The following is a 6,008-nucleotide window of genomic DNA, read 5'->3' on the forward strand; positions in this document are numbered from 1 at the left end:
TTTTCTTCTAGCTGTTCCAATGTCGAAAGAAGAAATATTTTATTTGTTTTCTTAATAATGGCTACATTTCGAAAATCTATATATAAATGTTTTATTTATTTATTTGTTTGTTTATTTATTATTATTATTATTATCATTTTACACATCTATAAATGCATCATTATTTTTATTTTTTTTTATTTTTTATAGAAAAAACATCATAAATGGTCCCTATGGTTACACAAAATCTGAAGTTTAGTCTTCGTGGTTTAAAAACCTCATAGATGTTCCCTGTATTTTCAAAACTTTTGACGGTTGGTCCTTATTGCTAACTCCGTCAATTTTGTGTGTTAATTGAAGGGCATTTACGTCATTTCACTACCACAATGACCATTTTTGATGTATTCTCTTATTTTTTATTAAAAAGAAAAAATTAAATATAAAAATTTTATATATAAAAAAGTCTTTCTCCCTCCCCTCTCTCTCTCTCTCTCTCTAAAAACACATATAGAAACGGAAAACAAAATGCTAGAAAAATCAACCCAACAGCTCCATTGAGCTCCACCATCTTTTCACCATTCTTGTTCATCCAAAAGCTGATTCACCCACCTCCTATCCCTCTATACTTCTCCATTCCTCTAATTTTTATCGGGGAATTGATTTACTGGTTGTTCTTGATTTTGGTTTGGAGTTGATTACAAGTTTTAATTTTCATTTGGGGAAGGGTTCAGAGGGAGATGATGATGGTGAAGAAGAACAGGTAGGAGGCGAGAGGAGGTTGGAGAGGTGAGATGAGTGGCAAAAGTAAAAGACACACACATGGATTTATGGTGTGACTAGGGAACTTCCATCCCTGTTCAAAAACTGATGAAGATGAAACCTTCATCCCTATTCAAAACACCATTATAGAACCTCAACAAAATCAAAGGTTGGGATACGACGTTGATGACTTTCATGAAGGCGTGCAACAATACAATGCTCGATGGGTCTTTTTATCGAGAATCCATTGGAAAAGCAACGCTCACCTGTATGATAAAATGGCCGATTGTAGATCTGAAGCTAGTTTCCAAAGATCGGGTAACAACTCAACCGCTTTATCTATAATTTCTTGAAGCTTATGATATTAAGAATAATCAAGTATGATTTTTCAAGATTCGACAACTTCTCTGAATCGTCTTAGGACTTGTAACGACTCTGATTTGAGAAAAATAGCTTCAAAAAGTGTCACAATCGTCTTAGGGCTTGTAACGACTCTGATTTGAGATACACAACAAGAATGTCAATTCCTTCAAAAACATGAAGTGCATCCTCAACGTTTCCTTTTTGATACTCTCTTTAATCGACCCAATAACGATGATGATGACGATTGGTATTGGCTTGTTTTTTGAACCAGGAGGGCAACAATGTGGTCAACACCCTACAGTATCTCAAATTCTGCTACCAGAGCTAACAATGTGTTGGTTATTGTCGTATTCAGAACCAGGAGGGATTTGGAGATGGAGGTAAGGGCATTGTTGCAGGGTTTGTAGGGAGAACGGCGAAGTGAACTCGAAAATCAAAAGCTAAGGGTGAACTTTAATATGGTTGTTTCAATGGTAAACAAGAGAGAGAGAGAGATTAAATAATTATATTTAACGTTTTTAAAAAAATAAGAAAAATATCATAAATGGTCCCTATGGCAGTGAATTGACGAAAATACCCTTCAGTTAACGGACAAAACATAACGGAGTTAGCAATAAGGACCAACTGTCAAAAGTTTTGAAAACACAGGGACCATCTGTGAGGTTTTTAAACTATGAGGACTAAACTTCGGATTTTGGATAACCATAGGGACCATTTATGATGTTTATTTATTTATTTATAATGTTGGTTGTTTTCTAGTTTTTTTAATCTTGTTTTTTTATGTACTTTTTATTTTAAGTAATGAAGTATTTTAATTTTAATTATTTTTTGTGTTTATTAATCATTTTAAAGAAATTATACTTATTTTTTAAGTTATAAAACTTAAAATTCAATTATTTTTTCAAAAATAAAAATAAGAAGTGAAACGTGATCATTTCCTACATTTTGGTGAGTGAAAGAAGAGTGAGGACCGGAGGGTCCAACCCGAGTTGTGAGACCGGAGGGTCTTCACTGAGACACATTGACCGGAGGGTCCTTATCGAGATATAGCCATGAGAGGCTAAATATTTGTGTGTGTTATTTTGGGGAACTCACCAAGCTTCGTGCTTACAGTGTTTGTGTAAAATGTGTTTCAGCTATATCTCAGGATCGCGGAAAGACACCGACATGATTGTACACACCAGTTAGAGATATTGTTTTTGAGGATTCTGGGATATTATCAAACATTTTGTTGTCTTGTGTTTTGAACAGCTTATAAATTGGTGTTTTTAGAAATGTGAGATTGTGTTTTATGTGGTTTAAAAAATGAAAAAAATTATTTGAAAACTTAGTGTTACAATATATATATATATATATATATATATATATATATATATATATATATATATATATATATATATATATATATATATGTGAGATTGTGTTTTATGTGGTTTAAAAAATGAAAAAAATTATTTGAAAACTTAGTGTTACAATATATATATATATTGATGGCGTGCCTAGGACAACACAGCAGAACCGTGTCTAGCCTAAGAGTCGGGCACGCCAACTAGGCTCAGCCCAGCAGGCTTAGCGCCCGTTGGCGTCCCCGGGAGCGAAGCGCGCAGGCGGAAGGCTCGCGACCGCCAAGAGATGCTCCCTGCTCCAAGCCAAAAGATACGGTCAGGAGACAAGCAGAAGGATCAGAGCATTACCGTCGGAGCCAATGAGAGCGCTCTAGGGGTTGAAAGCGCATGACCCTCCTGTGACAATCGTCAATCTTGAGTCAAGTCAAGTCATCAAGTCAAGCCGGTCAACTCTATTAAACCTTATGTATTAGGGTTGGTGTTATGTTCGTATTGTATAACTTGCTATATTAATGGGAAAACATCACTAGAGAAAAGTTTTGTGTTAAAAATTTCCTAAGCCTTAGTACTAATCAATGAATTAAACTGATGAAAACCATGTTGCATACTCATTAGGAGTGTGTGTGATCCTTAATCATGACTTAACGAGCTCAAGAGACTCGCATTACGGAACCAAACACTCACAAATGCCACACTTGAAATCTCTCTCAAATATCTCTCTGTATGAGAAATCTCTCCAAGAATGTCAAATCTCTCCTAAATCTCTCCAAGTATGTGAAATCTCTCTTAAATATCTCTCTGTATGAGAAATCTCTCCAAGAATGTCAAATCTCTCCTAAATCTCTCCAAGTATGTGAAATCTCTCTTAAATATCTCTCTGTATGAGAAATCTCTCCAAGAATGTCAAATCTCTCCTAAATCTCTCCAAGTATGTGAAATCTCTCTCGAATATCTCTCTGTATGAGAAATCTCTCCAAGAATGTCAAATCTCTCCTAAATCTCTCCAAGTATGTGAAATCTCTCTCGAATATCTCTCTGTATGAGAAATCTCTCCAAGAATGTCAAATCTCTCCTAAATCTCTCCAAGTATGTGAAACCTCTCTCAAATATCTCTTTGTATGGGAAATCTCTTCAAGAATGTGAAATCTCTCCCAAATCTCTCCAAGTGTGAGAAATCTCTCTCAAAAAGTTTCCCGTAACTTTTTAGAATCATTCGGGTCATTCCGGCCCTTAACCGGGTCAAAAACGGCTTAAAACGGGGCGAAAACGAGAAAATTGGACATTAGGAACCGAAGGTCCTCTTAGAGACCAAGAGCAAGGAGGAGCCGAACCCTCCTGAGCCGAAGGACCTCTCGGGACCGAACCTCGCCCAGGAGGAACCGAAACCGAGAACAAGAAGCAAGAACCGAAACTACTGTTCACGACAGAGCGCTCGGTGCCTCTCGGTCCGCCCCCACTCTCTGTTCGCTATTTAGCCTCTCTGTTCGCTAACTCCGCCTCTCTGTCTCTCGCGCACTCTCGGTTCCCTTCCCTCCGCCTCTCTGTTCGCTCCCTGTTCGCTTCTCACTCTCTGTCCGCTATCCTCCCTCTCGGTCCGACTCCGCCTCTCTGCTCCGCTTCTCACTCTCTGCTCTCTTCTCACTCTCTGCCTCGCGCGCTCCTCTGTCCCCTCCCACCTCTCGGTTCTTCCCCCCTTCTCCTCTCCTCTCGGCTCCTTCCCTTCTCTCTTCTTCTTCTCTCGGTTCCGCCTCCCTCTCTCTCTCTCGGTTCAGCATAAGAGGGCCGAACCTCGGCCAGGTCTCGCATTTTTGTCATTTTCAGCCCATTTTTGATATTTTTGACATTTTAAGCCCGTTTTTCATGATTTTAAAGCGGGATTTTCTCCAGAAATTATATTTTAACATAATAAACTCTAAATATTCATAATTTAAACATATTTTGATGAAAATCATTATTTAAAAAAATAAAAATCAAATGGATGAATTATTAAAGGTGGAGTGTTGACTTTGCCTTATCCAAAGCCACAAGCAACCACCCCACACTCACTCTTTGACTAACCACACCTCTCCACCTTACCTAGGTCACTTCAATGTTCCCTTACACTCAAATTTCACCCACTCCCACGTTTTTGAGCTGGAACAAACAACCACACTCCTCATTTTCTCTCATTTCTCTCATTCCACTAAGTAACAAACACCACTTTTTCTCTCAAACTCTTCTACACAAATTTTCGAGATCCGAGGCTGATTTCAAGTGTTCTTCCACACTTAGTAAGTAAAAATTCATCCTCCCTATTACTATTTCACTTCATTCTACTCAAATCTTTGGTTGCTTACACAAACTCCCTAACTATGATGTTAGATTCTCGAAAACCTTCAAGGCATCTCCAAGTGTTCTTGAATTAAACACTTCCATTCTTCAACAATCATCTACTGAAATCACTCAAGGTGAGTTCATACCCCTACATTTTCATGATTTCTCAAGTTTTCAGGGGGTGAATACAAGTTAAAACACTAAGAACCTATCAAAAATTTTCTAACAGTCTTCATCAGAAAAGTTCAACTCCATTCACGGACTGTTTTGGGAATCTTAAATATTTTTGTTTTCAAAACTGTACAAGGTGCAAATAGTTCAAGTTTTTAGCTTTAAAATGGCTACTTGCACATCTCCATACGATTTTTCTACAATTTATGGTGATTTTTACAAAACTGCCTATCATTTCAAACAACAATCCGGACCAGTCTGTGATTTTGGACTTTTTCACCCAAGTTAGAGGTCATATTAATTTGTGATAAAAATTATGAACAAACGAGACACATTTTGTGAACTCTCAGAGTTTACGGATCTAGATTTCGACTTCGTATGATTTTTCTATGATTTTTCCAAAACAGGGCAGAATCGCTAAATTTTGCCAACAGCATGTAAATATCATAACACTTTGTATTATGTTGAGCAAAGTGTATAATCATAAGTTTTAGTATTTGTATGTGTTTCCTTGTTAGTTTACCATTATGAACTGAAACTATGAAATTCATACTAAATATTAAATATTATTCATTCATTTTGGAACACGTATCATTAGACTATAAAAAGTATAGTTTGATAAATTCACAATACTAATACATTTCCATAAGAGGATTCATACATATTACATACATTTTAGATAAACTATAATAGGTATAGTTTATGATACATCACTCAACGCACTCGTACCAAAAAGGGTACATCCATACAAGAAAGATTTATATTCACACACATTTCACGTAAACCTGTTAACCTATGTTGTGAGACTCTCTCTCTCTCCCCGTACGTCCGAGTGCGGGATATAATTCCTGGTAGTTATAATCAGAATCTCCTTGAGGGAGAACGTGATACTTGTATATAGATCTATATTGGGTTTGACACCCCACACCTTGCTGCTAGCTACAGTGGGACCTGCAGGTCTACGGGTGACAAATGTCATTTCATTTTCGCAACGCCTGAGAAACGTTGTGGCAGGTTCACATAGTCACAGTATGATTATAGCGACTCACTTAGGGGGATAACAATTCATGAAGTTTA

At 37.1% G+C, this 6,008-nt stretch overlaps 1 long non-coding RNA gene across 1 annotated transcript; it reads left to right on the forward strand.

Moving 5' to 3' along the window:
- The first annotated feature begins 477 nt into the window (after positions 1-477).
- LOC145035215 (uncharacterized) lies at positions 478-2,376 on the forward strand. The gene is made up of 2 exons (XR_013678333.1): positions 478-1,056; positions 1,373-2,376. It is a non-coding gene; the product is annotated as an uncharacterized LOC145035215 (long non-coding RNA).
- The last annotated feature ends 3,632 nt before the right edge of the window (positions 2,377-6,008 follow it).

The sequence above is a fragment of the Lactuca saligna genome, chromosome 1 (assembly GCF_052625555.1).
Source record: "Lactuca saligna cultivar CGN05327 chromosome 1, ASM5262555v1, whole genome shotgun sequence".
NCBI lineage: Eukaryota > Viridiplantae > Streptophyta > Magnoliopsida > Asterales > Asteraceae > Lactuca > Lactuca saligna.